The 22,569-nt window shown below is 43.5% G+C and overlaps 1 pseudogene; it reads right to left on the reverse strand.

The window, feature by feature from the left end:
• Positions 1-18,607: 18,607 nt before the first annotated feature.
• LOC121471505 lies at positions 18,608-19,236 on the reverse strand (annotated as a pseudogene).
• Between the last annotated feature and the right edge of the window lie 3,333 nt (positions 19,237-22,569).

The following is a 22,569-nucleotide window of genomic DNA, read 5'->3' on the forward strand; positions in this document are numbered from 1 at the left end:
TATTAGAATAAGAACAGAGCTCAATGCTCTTGAAGGCCCCATATCAAAATGTAAACAGAACTTGAGGGATTCCTCCCCCCACCCCCACCCCGGAGGTCCCCTAGACCAGTCCTTAAAACTAAGCTGAAACCCACCTTGGGGGTCCAAGTCCCTGCTCTGCTGTGTTGGGTATACTTGTACCCACGCTGGAGCTTGTAAATAAACCCTCATGTGCTTGCATTGGTGTCGGCTCCTCACAGTTCTCGGATTCGTAATCTTGGGCACAACAGGGCAAAAGGTTGTTAAGACTTCAGGTGGAATTAAGGTTGCCAATCAGCTAACTCTAAAATATGGAGATGACTGGATTCTCCAGGTGGGCCCCATATGATCAATTGCAAGGGCCCCTCCAAGTGGATGAGGGCAGGGTGCTGGTCAGAGAGAGATTTGAAGATGGAAGACTCTGCCACCAGCCAAGGAATGCAGGAGGCCTTAAGGAAGCTGGAAAAATGGTCGCCTGTGTGGCTCAGTTAAGTGTCTGCCTTCTGCTCAGGACAGGGCCCTGGGATCCAGGGGGCATCAGGCTCCCTGCTCAGTAGGTAGCTGGCTTCTCCCTCTCCATCTGACTCTCCCCTCCCTCATCCTCTCTTTTGCTCTCTCAAGTCAAAAAATGAATTTTTAAGAAAAGGCTGGAAAAGGCCAGGAAATGAATTGCCCCCTTGAACTTCCATAAGAAAGACAATTCTGCTTCTACCTTAACTTTAGCTCAGTGAGATCTAATCCAGACTTCTGATTTGCAGAAGAGAGTACATTTGTGTTGTTTTCAGCCACTAAATTTGTGGTGATTTGTTACAGCAGCAAGTCTAAGAAACTTAGACTTAAACTTAGGCTTTAAGTTCCTACCTTGTAGGAATACTGTGGAAGTCAAAATGGATATATTAGAAAAAAATTTCTATATATATACATATAGAAGTTCTATATATATCCTTATGTGTGTGTGTATATATATATATATATATATATATATACACATAACAAATTCTGGTTGAACTGATAAGTGCTGAATGTGTTCACCATAACACAGCAGAGTTAATATATGATTATTCTGAAGTATAGTAATAAGAGCAGGGCCTCTGGAGTATCATGTTCTTTCTGAATGGTCAACATTTGCAGCATTCACACTGCTTGGGTTCAATTAAAGAAACAAACAAACAAAAAAAAACTACTATATGTGCCTATGCCCAGAATGCTGCTATAAGCTTGTTTCCATGAACTAATGCTCCTGCTGATTAACCACATGCATGGACCCCAACCACTTTATATTCATGACAGCACTGGGGCAAAAGTCATAAAAACAGTATTTTCTTTCCCAACCAATGTAGATAGTCACGAAAAGGACTTTGTATCCTCTCATGGTTCTAGAGCCAAGACATCCAAACAAGGGCATCAGCAGGATTCTTGCTGAGACTCAGAGGGGGACCTGTTTTAGGCCTCTCCCTTTGGCTTGTAGAATGCTGTCTCCTGTCTCCTCACATCTCTTCCTAGTCATATTGGATTAAGAACCAACCCTAGACCCACCTGACTTCCTCTCCTTCATCTTAATTAATTGCAACTTCAATGATCCTATTTCCAAGTAAGGTCACATTCTGGAGTACTGGGACTTAAGACTCCAACTACCTTTTTTTTTTTTTTTTTTTTTTTTTTGGTGACACAATTCAACCTGTTAATGATCAGCAAGCACAGACTAGTGAGTATGAAGGAAGAGAATGGATGTGACCTCTTTTCTCTCCAGCATTGCCAAGGTGTGGATCCCAGCCAGGGGAGCTTCTGAACAGGGTAAATGATTGGAAATGAAATATTACTATACATAACATGTACAAGATACTAGGCAGTTTTAAGTGTCAACACATGTGAAGTGCTTAGAGTAGGACTAGATAAGTGTTAGCTATCATCTCATTTTAACCTCCAAAGCAACCCTTAAGGTGAAATTATCTCTGAGACATAGAGAAGCTATTTGCCTCAGATCCCAAGGCTAGTAAGTGGTAGAACTGGAAATAGAACCCAGGAGGTAGGATTCAAGTCTGATTCCTAACCACTATCCTACAGTTAGATGTTGCCTGCAATGGTAAACAGTGTGAAAAGCTTATCAAGTTGAAAAGCTCCCATGTAGTCTTAATGTTACATTGATCTAGGTCAATGAAACATTGCTTATTAACTTAGTAAACGAGAAAAAAAAAACAAGTTGTAGAACCATATATGGTGCCGCTTATGACCAACGAAGCAAAACAAAACCTACAAAATCCACGCATTCCTATGCATGTTTATAGGTGTATAAGTCTATGTATAGGTTAAATATACAGACAAAAATTGGGAAGGTTACTGTACTATTATTAGTAACATTCAAGAAGGGTGGTGTAGTTGGAGTAGAGAAACTGTGCTTTCCCTGTATTTGGATTTAACAAGAATGTATTTGGATACACAAGTGATGGGCTGTAGAAAACCCCAGACAGAAGTCTCTGCTTTTGCCTTGGTAGTTACTTCATCACTCTGTTTATTGGTCACTTTTGCTCCCCAACTTTCATATGGTCGCCCAGTACCTCATTTTCACATATTTCAGGTCTAACTACCTAGAAAAGACTCAGTCTCCATTCCCAAATACCTATGAAGAAGACTCTGACAGTTCAGATGGGGCGAGCTGCCCATTCCGACCAATCAACCAGGGGAACAACCAGATAATATGACAAAATGACAGAGGGGATTATTTCCACTTTACCCCTCAGAATCTACTAAGTAACTTCACCATGGTTACATGACTTTTAAGGGAAGGTAGGAGCTGAGATTTTCAATGTGGATCTGTTGGACTTCAAAGCCAACACACTATATATTATATGCTTGGAGATACTGAGCTTGGAACAAACCTAGGTCAGACACTGATAACCGTTCATAAGCAGCTGAAAAGGAGTGAAATCTGTCTGTTTAAAGAGACAGATTTTCCCACAGTTGAGGGAGGAGGGGGAAAAGCTCCCTATGTAACTTGTCCAAGCAGAATGGTTTATCTCAAGTTTCCTCTCACTGAGGCATTTCAAGCTACTCTGTTTGGACAAATGAAACACATGGTATACTTCTTATGAGACTGAGAGTATAGGCTAGCTTGAAGTTTATTTCAAAATGGCATTTTCAACCATTCATACAAAGTGTGAAAAAAAATTTAAGGTAAAAATTAAAAATTAAGGTATACCTTTAGATAGATTGATCAATTTTTCAAAAGGAAATAACATTAAGTACATATTTAAGTATTAAAAACCCCAAGTCAAATCCATCCAGAATGTATTTCAAAGGCAAGGTTCAAATTTATTCTCTGTAAGCTGCATTTCCTATTTGTTGAAATAAATGTTACCAAAACATCACTGTACAGATATATTTATTTATCAACATTAGGTACACAGTTTATAATAGAACAAAAGTCTTCTCTAGAGCATAAAAGCAATGATCAGGAATGGGGCTTTTATTGTTCCAGGGTTTCTGTTTGCTTGTTGTGGCTTTGTATGTCTCTTAGGAGTTGGCCAAGTACCTCAGTATTCATGGCAGTAAGCTCTTTTACTGATATTCACAGTATAGCAGGAATTGTCAATCTCAGCACAGGGACTTACTAAGAAAGGTAAATTTTGTCAAGTAGTTCAAACCTGTTTATATCCAAGGAACATAGTGATCATAATGTTGGCTTGTTTGCTTTCAATAGTCTTAAATTGTTAGCTATTAAGTATAAGTAAATGTGCATCAGAAAAGGTGTTCTAGATAAATTTTATATATTTATGTGGACATGTTCTTAAAATTTAGAATATACATGCCAGCCTTTAAACAGAATACTGAGTCTACTATTGTCATGTCCGTTAAAACATGATAGTTATGTACAATTAACAGTTTATTCTCTCCACACATAAATATCATGTGTAAAATTGCCTATAAGTCTCCAAACTATCCTCTATCCATTCTACGGTTTCAAAGAGTCAGTAGTTTCAAAACTGTGTAATATAAAGTGCTTGAAAATCATATGGTGTTTTTTTCACTCATTCCATTTGTATAATAGCACCTACCTTTGTTATAGAACAAATCTTTGAGTATAAACATTTTGAACTACTTGACAATTTTACCTTTCTTAGTACCTTAAAAAATGAACGCATGTGCGTGTCAGAACGAGTGTGCAGGGATATTGGGGGCATCTCTTCTAACATTTCTTGTTTAGGTCTCCTCAGTGGCAGAGGATTTTCTTTTTTTCCTTTTCTTTTTTTTGGGAGGAAGAGGTGATGGTATGGAGAATCAATGAGGGAAGACACTGAGTTCAAAATAAAACATGCTAGGTGAAATACCTGAGACATCTCGAGAAATCCAGCAAGCTGAAAAGACATTTATATCTATTAGGCAATTATTAGAGATTTTTACCAAAAGATGTTTCAGTTATAGGGTATACCTGAAAATGTTTACATTTCATATACCTGACAGCTAGTGACTCTCTTCTATCTACTATTGCTAGCAAAGGGAATTCTTGAATGAGCTTCTCGAGAGCAGAAAAGAGATGATAGAATTTAATAGGTAAAATTTTAGAGGTCATCTAATCAAACTGCTTCATTTTAACAAAGGGAATTAAGGCCTAGAGAGGCAAGTTAACTTTCATAGACAATGATAAATTTGAGTTTTGAACCAGGCATTCTAACTAAAAGTTCTTACACTGCATAAATCCACTGAATCTCAGAGGTATGCTCCCAGACATAAGAGGAGAGAAACATCTTACAAAGAAGTTTAAAAAATGAAAAATATTCAGAGAAGTTTAATAAAATCATAATTAACTGGAAAAAATAAAAACATATTTGACTTTTTCTTGACTCTTCATTGTTAAGATCTGCAATTACATGTCGCATTTATTTGATAGGCTTAATTTTTTAATGAAAAAATACACGTTTTATATTCTCAGACATTAACTAGGTTGTCAAGTCAAAAATATTAAAAGCAGTGATTATATTTCATACTTTAAAACAAGGCAGTTCTTAGACCACATTTCTTTTCTCAGAATACTTGTTTTGCCACTTGAACTTTTGAAAATGAGTCTCTTAATTTATAGAATAAAAATGAACTTCTGCTTTCATTTTTTGTGGCTAATTTTCATCATTGTTTTCAATTTTCTTCTCCAGGGTCACATATTTCTCTTTACACTCTGCTTTCTCTGTGAATCCTTGGCTCCAGTTATGCATCCTAGCTATTCTGCCTTAAGCCACCTTAGGTAATGTCCCCTCTGGTTCAATGCAGCAGGAACCTCACACCCCTTTCCAGGTGGAATTGTGTCAAATACGATTACCCTTTAGCACAGTGTTTCATACAAAATAGCCAGTGAGAGAATATCTGCTGAATATTTGATTTATGATTCGAGTGCAAGTTCAAATAGCATTGTTGGCTTTGCTGAGACTAAAATGAGTAGGCCTTTCTTTGAAGCTAAAGAAAATAATTTTTAAAAAACTCTGGACATAATCTCCAAAAATGAACTTTTGAGAAACTTGATCAAAAGGAAATACATTTTAGAAACATTTGCCCATAAAAACGAAAACCCCAACCAAACCAAAAACCCTAGAGATAGAATTTATTTTGTACCCAGAGCCTTTGGTAGCAACAGTAGGAAGAAGCGAGAGGTGTGGTATCAAATCACTATGGGGCTAATAAGTCAGAGAAACTAGTTTATCACCATTCTCTATGTGTGGGCAGGACCCAACCTATGGCACAAAATTGTGAGAATATTAAGAAACACTCTTCAAAAGAAAGACTTGTCTCATAACGCAACAGAACCTGCTAACATTTTAAAAGTTAATTTAACTCCACTTGCTTTATATCCATTAAATAAATTTTAATATTAAAAATTCAATTTCATAGATTTCTTAATTATGAAATGTGCAAAATGACATGTTGTGCTAACATATTTCTCACATCAGGTTTCATTAAATGTAGATTTCAGCATATATCCATCTCCTAACGTCTGATTATCACTAGTTCACAGGCAAGTTTTATAAGATTGAGAAACAGCTTTTAGAATATGCAAGCATTATGGTTTTTAAACATTCATTGCTACTACATATGTAATCACAATTTTATCAAGTTATGTTGTGATATGCTCCAAAATAATGTAATACTTTACACTATATTAATAAAGACCAGTAAGTTTTGTCGATCCCACCACATTTGTAGATCAGATGGCCAGTAGTGGTAGACTTACCCAAATCTATGTGTCCAATGATGACCATGTTGATGTGAGTCTTTTCCTTTCCCATTTTGGTTTAGGTTTAGCGGTGGTTTTCATGACACCTGTGTTCTGGTGACAAACCTGTTGCGAAAAAGAACTATCAAAAAAATTGAGAAGGAGGCTGCTGAGATGGGAAAAGGCTCCTTCAAGTATGCCTGGGTCTTGGATAAACTGAAAGCTGAACGTGAACGTGGTATCACCATTGATATCTCCCTGTGGAAATTTGAGACCAGCAAGTCTTATGTGACCATCATTGATGCCCCAGAACACAGAGACTTTATCAAAAACATGATTACAGGCACATCTCAGGCTGACTGTGCTGTCCTGATTGTTGCTGGTGGTGTTGGTGAATTTGAAGCAGGTATCTCCAAGAATGGGCAGACCGGTGAGCATGCCCTTCTGGCTTACACACTGGGTGTAAAACAACTAATTGTTGGTGTTAACAAAATGGATTCCACTGAACCACCCTACAGCCAGAAGAGATATGAGGAAATCTTTAAGAAAGTCAGCACCTACATTAAGAAAATTGGTCGTAAAACCTTCAGAAGGAAAGGAGAATGTTTTGTGGACCATTTGTTTTTTGTTGCTGTTGTTTTGTTTTGTTTTGTTTTTGTGCATGTGTGGCAGTTTTAAGTTATTAGTTTTTGTCATTTAGCTGAGTATCTGATTAAGTGTTGTTTGCTACTAGAAAATACATTTTGTAGATAATCCCTAGTTTATGTATATTAACATTTTTTTACTAGTTGCCCCAGACACAGTCCTCCAACCATTCTTCACATATTTTGTGAGCCCACAATGTGCCAGAAGGTGTATCCAGGGTTTCAAGAAGCTTACATGGTTGGAAAGAGTAAACTAAATGTGCAACCACATTGTGGCAGGGACAGTACTATATTACAAGGTTGCATGTCCAACAAAAGTTTATCAGTAATAACACTAATATTTGTCTCTTCCTTTTTTGAATCCATGGGTAAATTGATTCAGAGCCCACAGAGGGGAAGAGATGATTGGTACTCCTGAGAAGTCTACAGTCAATTCTTAATTAGTATCAAGCTTTTATTTTTATTTTAAAAATACAGTTTACAAATTGCAAATAACCTTTATTATTTTTTTTTTTTGAGGGAGAGAGAATGTGTGCGTGCATGAATGGTGGAGGGGCAGAGGAAGAGGGAGAGACAGAACCATAAGCAGGCTCCATGACCAGTACACACCTGACCTGGGGCTTGATCTCAGGACCCTGGGATGATGACCTGAGCTGAAATCAAGAGTCAGATGTTTAACCGAGTTAGGCACCCAGGTGCCCCCAAAATCACTTTCCTTAGTGTAGAATTCTGTGAGTCTTGACAATTGCATGGCCATGTAATCATCACAGTGAGAATATAGGGGAGTTTCATCAACCCTCAAATTCCCCTGTGCCCCTTTTTGGCCCACCTCTCTTTCCTATCTTCTGGCTCTGATAATAGTGATCTGATTTTTATGCCTGGTTTGCCTTTTCTAGACTATCACATAAGCAGAATAATATGGTGAGTAGCTTTTTAAAAAAGTTTTATTTAAATTCCATTTGCTAACATACAATATAATCTCAGTCTCAGGTGTATCACGTAGTGATTCAGCACTTCCATACCCCAAGTACTCATCACAAGTGCCCCCCTTACTCTCTATCACCTATATTATCCATCCCCATACCCACGTCCTCTCTGGGAACCATCAGTTTATTCTCTATAGACAAGAATCTGTTTCATGGTTTGCCTGTCTTCCTCTTTTTTCCCTTTGCTAATTTGTTTTGTTTCTTAAAGTCTGCATATGAGTGAAATCATGTTATTTTTCTTTCTATGACTGACTTATTTTGCTTAGCATAATACTCTCTAGCTCCACCCATGTCATTGCAAATGGTGATATTTTATTCTTTTTATGGCTGAGTAATATTCCATTGTATATATATATATCCTTCTTCCTATCTACTCATCAGTCTATGGACACTTGGGCTGTTTCCATAATTTGGCTGTTACAGATAGTCATGGTATAAATATTGAATCAAGTATTTTTTCCTTCTTTGGATAGATATCTAGTAGTGCAATTGCTGGATCCTAGGGTAGTTCTTTTGTTAATTATTTCAGGAACCTTCATACTGTTTCCTAGAGTGGCTGCACCAGTTTGCATTTCCAAGAGGGTTCCCCTTTTTCTACATCCTCACCTGCACCTATTATTTCTTATGTTGTTAATTTTAGCTGTTCTTGACAGGTGTGAGGTGGTATCTCTATAGTTTTGATTTGCATTCCCATGATGATGAGTAATATTCGGGATCTTTTCTTTTCATGTGTCTATTAGCCACCCGGATGTCTTCTTTGGAAAAATATCTATTCATATCTTCTGCCCACTTTGTAATTGGATTATTTGAGGTTTTTTGGTTTGAGTTGGATTCCTTTTTTATATACGTTGGATACTAACTCTTTATCAGGTATGTCATTTGCAAATATCATGTCCCATTCCATAGGCTGCCCTTTAGTTTACTGATTGTTTTCTTTGATGTTCAGAGTAGTAAATAGCTTTTTGAGCATAGCTTCTTTCACTCAGCATAATGCCTTTGAAATTCATTCAATAACAAGTTGTGTTTATCATTATAAATCAGTGTTACATTTTAATATCTTAATAGTATCCTCATTGCTATTCTTCCGCAAATTGTCTTGAAACCAGGTTAATTATTCATTGATATTAACTAGAATGATTTTATCAAATGCTATGAATGCTAAGTAATTATATATGCATTACTTTTATACATTGATTTAGGAAGAAATACAATATTGACAATATTGATTTTTTTAATCCTAGAACATGGTTCATTTCTGCATTTATTCAGGCCTTCTTCATTTATCCCCCAGCAATATTTTATAACTATTTTCATTAAGTACTTAAAATATTAATCTTATGAATTACTTAATTTAGGGTTTTTTGGAAGCCATTTTTACTTGTAACATTTTGGTATTCATGGAATGTAGAAAATTGATATTTGTATATATATATATTTACTTGAAATTAGCCACTAACCTAAATACTAATTCACTGAAATTTTTAGTCAAGTTTTTGGGCTTGGATTATAACGTTTCAACTATGATAATATTATTTTCCTATTATTATTATTTTTAAAGATTTTATTTATTCATGAGAGACACAGAGAGAGAGAGAGAGAGGCAGAGACACAGGCAGAGGGAGAAGCAGGCTCCATGCAGGGAGCCTGATATGGGACTTGATCCTGGGTCTCCAGGATCATGCACTAGGCCAAAGGCAGCGCTAAACCACTAAGCCACAGGGGTTGTCCTTATTTTCCTATTATTTATGAATATCTTTTTTCATATTTTAGCTCATGATATGTCTAGGACTTAATTCCATTTAGAAATTTTTCCTGAATGCCAAAGAACAATATAGATATATGTCATAAAAGGTCTGACACAACTGTACTCTAGTAAGAAGAATTACTGATTTTAATATGTATATATAATATGATGAATATTTTACATATTTTTATTAAAATGACACATATTTTGGATAGTAACAACTACCAATTGCACTTGGATTATTTGACATGGAAAAATCTATTAATTTTAGGGGGCTAATGTTAACATTTCCGGTGGGTAGAGGTAAATCTTTTTTAGTTATAGAAGAAATCTAAGAAAATGAATCCAAAGTTGATTGCTTACGACTCTTAACAAAAACTGAAAAAAGTTTACAAGAAGCTTCCTGCCATCTAGTGGTTGCAATCTCCCATGTTTTTCTTTGTAGCTTTAGCAATGCCAAGAATTAGGAAGGAGGATTTATAAGAATGGTCTGGAGTCTTTCCAATCCCCCAGTAGCAATCTGTATACAGCCTATACCCTCTAAGGTGGCAGTCAAGGTGATTACCATCTCACCGTTACCAAACATACACGTTTTCACAAATTTTAATGTTATTCTAAAGGCTTCCTATCCTCTAGTATCCTTCAGCCAAATCCAGAATTCCAAGGGATGTCACACTCATTAAATCATTATTAAGAATTAGAGTATTCTGGAGGAGGGGGCAACATGGCGAAAGAGTAGGGTCCCCAAGTCACCTGTCCCCACCAAATTACCCAGATAACTTTCAAATCATTCTGAAACTTATGAATTCGGTCTGAGATTTAAAGAGAGAACAGCCTAGAATGATACAGTGAGAAGAGTTCGTGCTTCTATCAAGTGCAACTTGTTTTTGGCCACTCTGCACTGAGCGAAATGACTAGAAGGAAAAAGTCACCTCAAAAGAAGGAATCAGAAATAGTCCTCTCTCCCACAGAGTTACAAAATTTGGATTACAATTCAATGTCAGAAAGCCAATTCAGAAGCACAATTATAGAGCTACTGGTGGCTCTAGAAAAACGCATAAAGGACTCTAGAGACTTTGTTACTGCAAAATGGAGATCTAATCACGCTGAAATTAAAAATAAATTAAATGAGATGCAACCAAGCTAGGGGTCCTAACAACAAGGGTTAATGAGATAGAAGAACGAGTGAGTGACATAGAAGACAAGTTGATGGCAAGGAGGGAAACTGAGGAAAAAAGAGAAAAACAATTAAAAGATCATAAGGATAGGTTAAGGGAAATAAATGACAGCCTCAGAAGGAAAAATCTGCTTTTAATTGTGGTTCCTGAGGGCGCCGAAAGGGACAGAGGTCCAGAATATATATTTGAGCAAATCAGGAAGTTAGAGAAGAATTAAAAAGATTCATGGAAACTAATTAGAATGAAGATACAACCATTCAAAATCTTTGGGATACAGCAAAAGCAGTCCTGAGGGGGAAATACATCACAATACAAGCACACATCCAAAAACTGGAAAGAACTCAAATACAAAAGCTAATCTTGCACCTCAAGGAGCTGGAGAAAAAAAAAAACAGCAAATAGATCCTACACCCAGCAGAAGAAGAGAGTTAATAAAGATTCGAGCAGAACTCAATGAAATATAGACCAGAAGAACTGTGGAACAGAAAAACAAAACCAGCAGTTATTTCTTTGAAAGAATTAATAAGATAGATAAACCATTAGCCAGCCTTATTAAAAAGAAGAGAGAAAAGACTCCATTAATAAAATCATGAATGAAAAAGGAGAGATCACCACCAATACCAGGGAAATACAAACTATTTTAAAAACTTATTATGAGCACCTATATGCCAATAAATGAGGCAGTCTAGAAGAAATGGCTGTATTTCTGGAAAACCATAAACTACCAACCTGGAACAGGAAGAAATAGAAAACCTGAACAGGCTGATAAGCAGGGATGAAATTGAAGCAGTCATCAAAAACCTCCCAAGACACAAAAGTCCAGGGCCAGATGGATTCCTGGGGAAATTCTATCAAGTGTTTAAAGAAGAAACCATGCCTATTCTACTAAAGCTGTTCCAAAAGATAGACAGAGATGGAGTACTTCCAAACTCATTCTATGAGGCCAGCATCACCTTAATTCCAAAACCAGACAAAGACTCCACCTAAAAGGTGAATTATAGACCAATATCCCTAATGAACACAGACGCAAAAATTCTCAACAAGATACTAGCCAATTGAATCCAAGAATACATTAAAAAGATTATCCACTATGACCAAGTGGGAAATATCCCCGGGATGCAAGACTGGTTCAACACTCGGAAAACAATCAATGTGATTCATCATATCAGCAAGAGAAAAAACAAGAACCATATGATCCTCTCAATAGATGCTGAGAAAGCATTTGACAAAATACAGCGTCCATTCCTGATCAAAATTCTTCAGAGTGTAGGGATAGAGGGAACATTCCTCAGCATCTTCAAAGCCATCTATAAGAAGCCCACAGCAAATATCATTCTCAATAGGGAAACACTGGGAGCCTTTCCCCTAAGATCAGGAACATGGCAGGGATGTCCACTCTCACCACTGCTATTCAACATAGTAATACAAGTCCTAGCCTCAGCAATCAGGCAACAAAAAGAAATAAAAGGCATTCAAATTGGCAAAGAAGAAGTCAAACTCTCCCTCTTCGCAGATGACATGATACTATACATAGAAAACCCAAAAGACTCCACCCCAATATTGCTAGAAATCATACAGCAATTTGGCAGTGTGGCAGGATGCAAAATCAATGCCCAGAAGTCAGTGGCATTTCTATACACTAACAATGAGACTGAAGAAAGAAAAATTAAGGAGTCAATCCTATTTACAATTGCACCAAAATCATAAGATACCTAGGAATAAACCTAACCAAAGAGGTAAAGGATCTATACCTTAAAAACTATAGAACACTTCTGAAAGCAATTGAGGAAGACACAAAGAGATGGAAAAATATTCCATGCTCATGGATTGGAAGAATTAATATTGTGAAAATGTCAATGTTACCCAGGGCAATTTACACATTTAATGCACTCCCTGGTACAGCCACTCTGGAAAACTGTGTGGAGGTTCCTCAAAGAGTTAAAAATAGATCTGCCCTATGACCCAGCAATTGCACTGCTGGGGATTTACCCCAAAGATACAGATGCAGTGAAATGCTGGGACACCTGCACCCCGATGTTTCTAGCAGCAATGTCCACAATAGCCAAACTGTGGAAGGAGCCTCGGCAGCCATCGAAAGATGAATGGATAAAGAAGCTGTGGTCTATGTATACAATGGAATATTACTCAGCCATTAGAAACTACGAATACCCACCATTTGCTTTGACGTGGATGGAACTGGAGGGTATTATGCTGAGTGAAATAAGTCAATCAGAGAAGGACAAACATTATATGGTCTCATTGTTTTAGGGACTATAAAAATAGTGAAAGGGAATAAAGGGGAAAGGAGAAAAATGAGTGGGAAATATCAGAGAAGGAGATAGAACATGAGAGACTCCTAACTCTGGGAAACGAACCAGGGGTAGTGGAAGGGGAGGTGGGCAGGGGGTGGGGATGACTGGGTGACGGGCACTGAGGGGGGCACTTGATGGGATGAGCACTGGGTTTATGCTATATGTTGGCAAATTGAACTCCAATAAAAAATATATATAAAAATAAAAAATAAATAAAAATATTCCTGTCAGGCTTTAGTTGAAGAGAAAAAATAATAATAATCTATCCCCATGGCAACAAGACTTTTAAGAGTGGTTTATCGTACGGTAGTGATCTGTGACAGCTTTTGAAGATGTTTGAGGGTTTGTTTTTCATGACTACCTCCGTGAGAGAGAAAGAATAGAAAGGATACAAAGCTGAATATGTGGATTTTGAATTATCAGCTGGGGAAGCCTTAACTTCATTATATTCAGAGGTGAACTTAAAAGGTGCTCCTAGGGATCCCTGGGTGGCACAGTGGTTTAGCCCCTGCCTTTGGCCCAGGGCGCGATCCTGGAGACCTGGGATCGAATCCCACATCGGGCTCCCAGTGCATGGAGCCTGCTTCTCCCTCTGCCTGTGTCTCTGCCTCCCTCTCTCTCTCTCTCTGTGACTATCATAAATAAATAAAAATTTTAAAAAAAAGGTGCTCCTGATGATAAAACTGAAAGTCTTTAGAAAGGTAAATTACCTCCTCCATAGGTAAGCTGCCAAACCTCAAACATCATGGATTAGTCTCTGAGTAAGAGGCTACATGCAAGTGCTTGATAAGAATAATAAAGGTTTGCAGTTATTTAGAATTCATCTCAAGTCAAAACAAGTTTCCTTAGACCATCTCTTAACAAAGGGAGACTAAGAATTAATCTCAGGTAAAAAGATGTTGCTGTATAAATGGCGGGTTTTATTAGAGAGTGTGTTCAATGCTGGCTTGCTCCATTTCCCCATGAAAGAGACCTTAATAAGCCACACTGTAAGATGCCCTTTTGCAGCTCCATGGAATCTGGAGAGGAGTCATGCAGAGTCAAGAGGGGAACTCCTTTTGTGCAACCAGGCTCATCTTCAGGTGACTGTTAGACCAGGTCTGGGGCTCAGTCAATACAAAGGAGGTGACTTTGATGACAAATAAGCACTGAAGCAAGAAAACCAGAGCCCAGACTTCTATTTTATAATATAGATACATATTGAATGCAACTCAAGACATCCCTTGATTCCTATTGTTTTCTGGTTTTAAAGGAGGAAATATCTCTTATTGTTGAAAATTTCAGGATGTACAAAAAAGTATAAGGTACAAATCATCCATCACCACCAGCCAAAGGTGATGCCAATCTGATTTTGATAATTTTTGGATACACTAGTGACAGAGTTTTAGAAAGGAAAGATATCTTTAAAGGTTAGGTTGTGGGACCCAGGAAATCTAACAAAAATCCCCTACCCCTGGACAAGCAGAGCAGGACTAACTCCATTCTGTGCTATACCAGCCATCTCATGTAAAACCCTGCCTATTGCTTAAGGCACTCCCTCACCCTAGTCTAACTACTAAGCATGAAGAAACCCCCTGTGAGTAGGACCAGCCCTAATCCAGAGGCAGCCCATCCAGGTGCCTTCCTGTAATTTTAGCAACAAAAAGCATTCTGTTTGTGATAAGAAAACCATTTCCCCCATGATTGGGTCCTTCCTTACATTCCTCTGATGGGGGGAAATGTGGAGGCCTAGAAAATTAAGGCCATTCCACCTTAAGTTCAGCGTTATCATAAGTACAGCCATCCCAGGCCCCTGTGAATAAGAGCTGAACTTTACCTTACTTCAGTTACAGGAAGAAAACAGCTTACAGCTTAATGTCCTAGAAAGCCCCATATTGGAATAAAAACAGAGCCCAAGCCTAGGGCAGGAAGCCCCTATTAGAATGAGAACAGAGCTCAATGCCCTTGAAGGCCCCATAGCAAAATGTAAACAGAACTTGAGAAATTACTCCACCCCTTCTGGAGGTCCCCGAGACCAGCCCTTAAAATTAAGCTGAAACCCACCTCGGGGTCCAAGTCCCTGCTCTGCTGTGTCGGGTACACTTGGACCCAAGCTCGAGCTTGTGAATAAACCCTCGTGTGTTTGCATCGGTGTCGGCTCCTTGGTGGTTTCTCGGATTCGCGATCTTGGACACAACATGGACCAAAAAAAAAAAAAAAAAAAAGCTATGCACTACAAAGTACATTGGGATGCCTGGGTGGCTCAGCAGTTGAGCAGTTGCCTTTGGCTCAAGGGCATGCCCCCTGGGTCCTGGGATCAAGTCCTGCATAGGGCTCCCCTCAGGGAGCCTGCTTCTCTCTCTGCCTCTGTCTCTGCCTCGCTCTCTATGTCTCTCAGGAATAAATAAAATCTTTTTAAAAAGTACATTCATTTTTCTCCAGCTATGTGCTTGATCTCCTGATCTTGGTATTCAAGAGAGAGACCGGGATCCCTGGGTGGTGCAGCAGTTTAGCACCTGCCTTTGGCCCAGGGCGCAATCCTGGAGGCCTGGGATAAAATCCCACATCGGGCTCCCGGTGCATGGAGCCTGCTTCTCCCTCTGCCTATGTCTCTGCCTCTCTCTCTCTCTTTCTGTGTGTGACTATCATAAATAAATAAATAAATAAAAAACTTTTAACAGAGAGGCCATTGGGTCTGCAATAATCAAATAGCCTTTAATCCCCATTACTTATCTTGGGAGATGCCACAGGAACAGTCCCTGAGGAATTAGGGACCCACAAACCCTGGAATCTTTTTTTTTTTAAATTTCAAAGTCCCGTTCTTTACCATATCAAATGTATTTAAATGCGTCCACTGTGCATATTACAAATTATTTTGAGTTATAACATTCATGAAAGGTCTTTTATAAAGTTGAGTGCTGTTAAGGATGCATGGTGTTTTTTTTTTGTGCCCAAGATTGCGAATCCAAGAAACCACCAAGGAGCTGACACCCATGCAAGTACAGGAGGGTTTATTAACAAGCTTGAGGTTGGGTCCAAGTGGAGCAGGGACTTGGACCCCAAGGTGGGTTCCAGCTGAGTTTTATGGGCTGGTCTAGGGGGACCTCCAGAAGGGGTGGAGTAATTTCTCAAGTTCTGTTTACATTCTGATATGGGGCTTTCAAAGGCATTAAGCTCTGTTCTCATTCTAATATGGGGCTTCCTGCCATTGGCATTGAGCTCTGTTCTCATTCTAACATGGGGCTTTCAAAGGCTTTAAGCTGTTTTTTTTCCCTGTAACTGAAGTAAGGTAAAGTTTAGCTCTTATTTACGGGGGCCTGAAATGGCTGTACATATGCTAATGCTGAACTTAAGGTGGAATGGCCTTAATTTTCTAGGCTTCCACATTTCCCCCCATCAGAGGAATGTAAGGAAGGACCCAATCATGGGTCCAGGTTGCTCTCACAGTGAGCCAGGGGGAATGATTAAACCAGGATTTGAACCAACCTTGTTGCTATTCTCATTCCTGTTTATGTCCCAGTGAAGAAGCAACAGCCTACGTTTAAGGCAGCACATAACCCCCACCTTGATGTACGAAGACTAAGTCTAATCCCCTTCTATTTTGAAGGACAACCTCAGACTAGGGAGTCTTGGAGGTGGGAAATTAGTGAGAACAGCACAGTCTTAGCTTTAGGGGATTGTCTTTGTCTGGTTGGCTTTTGCATTCTGGAACAAAGTCCTTGAGAATGGCGAGTGGGTCAGCGGGCCAGACATGGGTGTAGTGGACCCAGAGAGTAATCCCATTGGCCTTGAGAGTGGTGGGAGTGGTCAGGATCACGATGTAGGGTCCCTTCCAGCGAGGTTGAAGCTTCTGGTGTTGGTATCTCCACACGTACACCCAGTCACCCAGACAATATAGCTGGGGATCCAGGGGTAGCCCAGTCTCGTAGAGGGCCCTCAGCTTAGGCTACACCTTAGAGACGAATCCTGGTCCATTGTCTGATCCAATCTTAACAGGAAAACCATACCTCGGGAAGATGTCTTCCAGCAGTTTCTTGGTCACAGTCTGTGCCGTTTCATGTTTGGTGGGAAATGCCTCTGTCCATCCTGAAAAAGTATCTATGAACACTAGTAAATACCTGTATCTGCATTTTCCAGGTTTTACTTCAGTGAAGTCCACTTCCCAGTAGGCTCCTGGGCGGTCCCCTCGGAGCTGGGTGCCCGGGTTACATCCATGGGCGGTGGCATTAGTTAACTGGCATGCGTGGCAGCTTGCCACAATCTGCTCGATCTTTGCTCGAGAGTCTTTAATCTCAATCTTTGCATGTCGTATGAGGTCTTCCATCTTCCTTGTTCCCATATGAATACTCAGATGCATTTTGGATAGGACTCGCCGTCCTAGTTCCTCTGGCAAGATGATGCTGGAGTCTGCAGCCCTCCACCAGCCACGCAAGCACTGGGTCACAGGGAAGCGTTTGATCCAGTGTAAATCAGCATCAGTATAGTTGGGGGTGTCGGGCAGGGTCGGTGCCCCCTGATCGGTGCCCCTGGATCAGGTCTCCATTTCCATGGTTATGGCTGCCCCCGGGTAACTGATTCCTTCTCAGATGAAACTGCTGCGTCCATGTACCCAGGTGGCATCCGCGTTTGGCAGTGGCTGCTCCTGGAGATCAGTTCGGATTCTGTGCCCCTGTGCCAAAATTTCTTGAGAGTCATGCAGAGGGGGGTCCCAGTCTTGATTAGGGAGAAGAGAGGCATGGGGTATTGGCAGACCCTGATAGGGTCTGCCCCCAGCTTTAGTTCTATATATGTGGCCGGTCGGTGTCAGGCCAGCCCAATTCCCCCAGTTTCTGCCTATGCTTGGGGAAATTCCTGCAGCCAAAGGTCAATGTCAGTGCATTTGGTGAGGCTAAGGGCATTTGGTGGAGATGATATTCATCTTCTAGACTCAGGACAAGCACCTGAATTGGGTACCCCTCTTTGTTTAGGATTTTTGCCCCTTTGGGATGGAAGCGAATTTGTGCCCCATCTTTGTGAGCAAATCCCGACCTAACAATGGGTAAGGAAGGACATTCAGGGATGACCATGAAGGAGTGGGATACCTGGCCCATGCCGAGATCCCCAGTTCTTCGGGTAGCCCATGAGTACTGTTTGGTGCCCATGGCCCCTTGCATCCATGAATTCTTGCTTGCCAATTTCCCTTGGGGTTGTAATAAAACCAAATGTTGTGTCCCAGTGTCCACTAGGAATTCAACGGGTTGCCCTTCCACTCTGAGAGTTTCCCTGGGCTCAGGGAGGTGTGCCAAACCTCGATTCCCCTAGTCGTCCAGGTCCTCCATCTCCAAGATCTTGGCAGTGGCCCTCTTCTTTGCAAAAAGCACATTGGTTTTTGTTCAGCTTAGGGCGCTCCCGACGGGGACGAGGACCATCCTCCTTACCTGTCCCTGAGGCCAGCTTCTTGAGGCGCCTCTGTCTTTTCCGTGGGTCATCCATGGTTGTGGCCAGCAGGATCTTGGCCAGGTTTCGGGTGTGCTGGTCACTTAGTTTGGTTTGTTGCTCTTCCAGACTTTCTCAATTATTATAGACTCGTTCTGCTACTATCACTAAGTCCTGCAAGCTCTTCTCTCCCAGTCTCTCTACTCTTTGCAATTTCTTTTTAATGTCTGGAGCGGCCTGGTTAACAAAGCCATGATAACTGCAGCCTTTGTTTCTGGGGCTTCTGGGTTCATATGCGTGCACTGCCTAAAAGCCTCCATGACTCTCCCTAAGAAGGCTGCTGGACTCTTGTCCTTACCCTGTCTCACATCATCGACCTTGGCCAGATCAGTAGGCTTGCGCAGGGCAGCCTGGAGACCTGCCATTAGAGTCTGGCGGTGGACCTGGAGTCTCTCCTTACCTTCAGCCGAGTTGTGGTCCCAGGTGGGGCGGGATAAGGGGAAGGCAGCATTTATGAGGTCTGGGTTTTGAGTTGGCTGTCTGTCCTCCATCAGGACAGACTTCCGGGCTTTCACCTGAATTCATTCTCTCTCTTCGGTGGTGAAGAAAACCTGCAAGAGCTGTTGGCAGTCATCCGAAGTAGGCTGGTGGGTAAAGAGAACAGTATCTAAAAGCCCGATTAGATCTCTCGGATTATCAGAGAGCTTTGCATTTTGGGTTTTCCAATGATATAAATCACTGATGGAGAAAGTTCCGTACAACATTAGCTGTCCACCAGTCTCGTCGGTTGGGGGGGGGTCCCATCATGCAGAGGGGAAGGGCGGTGGAGTCTGCCCTCCATGCGTTAGGGGGTGGGGCCGCCTGGTGGGTCCCTCCGCCCATCCCCGCTGCTGGCTGGTGCACAGGGACTCCCTCGTCAGGGAGGGGTGGCACCCCTTCTGCAGCCCCCGGTGCCTCCAATGGGGGGGGCGGACGGGGGATGGGGTGTCCAGTAGGGTAGGATCAGGTCCTCCGGGGAGGAATCCTGGAAGACCAGATAAAGGGGTGCTTGGGGCATAGAGTCAGTCTCCTCGGCTATCCGCAGGGCTAGAATCTTGGTAGGTCCTGCTTTTGGGGGTAGAAATAGTTTCATCCAAGGAGGGGGATTCTCGATCATGTTCTGCCAGGCCAGGATGTAGGGCATCTGGTCAGGGTGGCCGTCCGGTTTGTCCCTGAAGATCACAGTCTTAACCTGTAAGAGAATAGGTAGGTGGAAAGTTCCTTCTTGGGGCCATCCCACGTCAAAAGTTGGCCATTCTGACATAAAGTTTTTAATTTCCCTCTCCTTATGTAAACAGTTATGACAGTAAACAAAGACACAGCAACACAGACAAATGCACAAACAGTTAACAAGGACATAGTAACACAGACAAACGTTCCAGTGCGGCTGCAGAGAGAAAACAGAAAGTAACCCAACGGGCTGGCAGCCAGCCCTCCTTACAGACAAGGACCCCGTCCTCCCAGCGGGGGCAAGGGACATCTCCCAAGACCCCTGGGCGATGGCCCGCCAGCATGTCCACCTAAGCCAATGTCGACCCAGTACAGATTGGAATTCCTATAGGTACAGTACAGTTTAGAGCTCTCAGAAAATATGTGCAAAAGGTGGAAAAAGTTGAGTGCACTCACCACGCGTGAACCCCTCCGGATGGGGTCCTGGGGGTCTCTCGGATTCCAGACCAGCCCCCAAATATTGTGCCCAAGATTACTTATCTGAGAAACCACCAAGGAGCTGACACTGATGCAAACACATGAAGGTTTATTTACAAGCTTTAGCTTGGGTCCAAGTATAGCCGACACAGGGGATGGCAGGTCACACTTCATCCTCTGGAGCTGGGTCATGGAGGCCCGAAGGTGTCTGAGCACCACCTTCTCCTCCAGGGCCCAGGGCTGGGCCAGCGAGTCCTGCAGGAACTCCCGGGGACCTTCCAGGGGCAGCTTCAGGAGGCGTTCTGGGTGGTGGGTATGAGTCAGACCCAGAGGGCCCTGCCCTGTGGCCCCTGGTGACCCCAGGGACAGTGGCTGGTGTCCCGCTGTGCCCAGGAGTGCCATGGGCAGTGCGCTGGCCGGGTTGGCCTCTGCCTGCTGCTCCTCTCAGGGAGCCCCACTCCACCTACCTGCCCCGCCATCCCCCCACCTCAGGTCTGGGTGCTGCTCAGAGCACAGGGTCACCGCCCCTGCCCCCCCACCCCAGGCACAGCTGTGCTCCCAGGGGCTCACTTACTCCTGTGCACCTTGAAGATGGTGTAGGTCATGGCTGTGAGCATGCACTCCCCATCCAGGATGTAGGCATCCCAGAGTTTCAGGGTGAGCGAGAAGGGGGTCTAGGGGACAGCGGGGGTGGGAGGAGTGGCCTGAGCAGGGCCCCTGGGGGTCGCTGCTGGGGCTAGGCTCAGCCTCCCATCTTCCCACAGTCCCTGCCATCCCCCAGCTGCCTCCGATGAGGCCCCACAGCATCCCCAGTGCCTGCCTTCCTCCCAGGGAGATCAGGGCTCCCAGCCACTCCAGGTTCTGACCCCAGCCAGCACCCCCTGCACACCTGGGGACACAGACTCTGCCCCCATTTGATGACACCACACCTTGAGAGGACCCCAGGCTGGCCGCCCAATGGGCCGAGGGCCTGGCCATACCCCAAGCTGACCCGGCCTCCCCTGGGGAAGCTGAGGCAGAGATGGCCCACCCCACCCCCAACCTCTTCCAGGGACCCCCTGGACTTTTCCAGGATGGGCTGGGCTGTGAGTCTCAGCCTCAGGGCCCTAGGGTTGGGCCTGGCTTGTCTGGAGGGTGGGGCTGAGCTGGGCCCTCCCTCGGGGTCAGGGGGCAGGTCAGGGAGCATCACCTTACCAGGTCGATGAAGCACTGAAGGAACCACTTGGGGGTGTAAATGCCAGTGCACATCTGTTCCTCATCCTGGCGGAAGGGCAGGAGGTGCTCAGGCCCCATGCTGTGGCCACTGGAGCTGGGTGGACAGGCTCCTCACAGCCTCGCCCAGCCCCGAGGGTGCCCCCGGCCCCAGGAGGAGGAACGTGACCCCAAACTCTGGGCAGCTCAGAAGGGCTGTGCCCCCCAACCCCTGCCCTGGGCCATGGAGATGGAGTCTGGGAGCTTCCACTCACCATGTGCTTCTTCAGCTTGGGGAGAGCTCTGTCTAGAACGTGCTTGTGATGGGCCTGGAACCTTGGCAGTTTGGGGAACCCTGGAATGAAGAAGACTGAGAAGGCCCCAGGCCCCCACGATCAGGGCCTCCTCCTGCACCAGGTGGGTGGGGGGTGTCGGGCAGGGGCTTTGCCCGCATGCGCTGACCCCCGTGTGCCCATAGCTCTCTGAGCCCTGACCGGACATGCTCTTTCCAGAGGGCAAGACTGCCTCCCAGGCCCGGGGTACAGGGCCTGAGGACCCTTTTCCTCACAGAGACTCCGCAGGGTAGATGCCCAGGGATGAGGACCAGGCCCGGATGACCCAGCACCCTCTCTCCTGCAGTGGCCACCACAGGGACAGGCGGGTCCCCAGCCCCGAGGGGCAGTGGGTGCAGGCCACGGGGAGGTGATGGGCGTGCATAGCCCTCTGTGGGGCTTGGGAGTCAGGCTGGGGGCACCCAGGAGGGAGAGATGCTGCCCCCTGGGCCCCGTGTGGCTGTGGGCTGGCAGGGGAGCCTGGGGGGCAAGCAGGCAGTGGGACGGGAGGCTGAGGGAGCAGCGGGAGTTCAAGACTGGTTTGCAGATGGTGGGGTGGGTGGCCGTGGCTCCAGGGCCCCGAGGCCACTAGGGAGGCGGGGCCCTTGCCTGTGGGGAGGCGGGCTGGGGGGGGGGGTCCCTGCCTGCCCCCTGGTGCAGCAGCCTGCAGGGAGGCTCTCCTGAACTTCCATCCTGTCCAGGCCCCTACCATGCATGGCGTGCCTGTTGTCAGTCATCAGCTGGGCCAGCGCCCAGAAGGCGTCCTCCTCGGGCAGGAACATGAGGAGAATGGCCACGATCTCGCTCATGCCCTGGCAGTAGCCCACCTCCTGCAAGAGCCAGAGCCCCATGGAGGGCGTGCACCCCGAGGCCCCCTCCGAGCACTCT

Source organism: Vulpes lagopus, chromosome 11 (genome assembly GCF_018345385.1).
Source record: "Vulpes lagopus strain Blue_001 chromosome 11, ASM1834538v1, whole genome shotgun sequence".
NCBI classification, from domain to species: Eukaryota; Metazoa; Chordata; class Mammalia; order Carnivora; family Canidae; genus Vulpes; species Vulpes lagopus.